Raw genomic sequence first — 794 nt, forward strand, 5'->3', positions numbered from 1 at the left:
TCTAGAAAATGCTGTGCAAGTCGAGTTATAAGTCGCTGACATTCTATTGGACGGAAATACCCGTTGAAGTTTACCACATTAACGGAGCTGTCCTAGTGTTACCCTTACTGACCTGCTTCTGTGGACGGAACCACTCTTGGATAACGAAACATTTTGCTGACGTGTTGCAGTTCAATCTGGTAAAATAAGGGTGCGTTGGTATATGGGACAGGTAAATAGAGCATATCATTTATTTATTTATTTATTTAAATTTATTTATTTACAGACAGATTCAAGATCGGGCACCTTCCTAATTGATAGAAACCTCGTGAGGATAACTCGTCACGTATGCCCTAGTGAACGGCATGCATTCGATTATCTGTGCGCACAGACTCAACTGATTTCGGACATGGGCCACAAGATATCGCATATCAGCGATCATAATCATCACTCCAGGCACCCCTAACCCTAGCACCTACTCGGGTATTATCACGTTTTCTATCAACTATCCTATCAATCACATTTCATGCTTTCCTTCTATATGCCAGATCATATGCATATATCTAGTACGCTAACAAGTTAGTGCATAACAGTAATTTTAGGTGGAATAGGAATCAAGAGAAAAATAATGCAATATAGTCTCCAACTATATATCTAACACATACATACTCCCGCTAGTCTATCATATGTACACTCATGTTAGAGATCATCTCGGTATATAATTATAGCAGTAGAATCATCTCCAATCATCTCTATATATCACTAATATACTAATATCTCATATCAGCATAATCAAATGCATGATAAAATATACT

The sequence above is a fragment of the Typha angustifolia genome, chromosome 12 (assembly GCF_048772165.1).
Source record: "Typha angustifolia cultivar Huaian chromosome 12, ASM4877216v1, whole genome shotgun sequence".
Classification (NCBI taxonomy): domain Eukaryota; kingdom Viridiplantae; phylum Streptophyta; class Magnoliopsida; order Poales; family Typhaceae; genus Typha; species Typha angustifolia.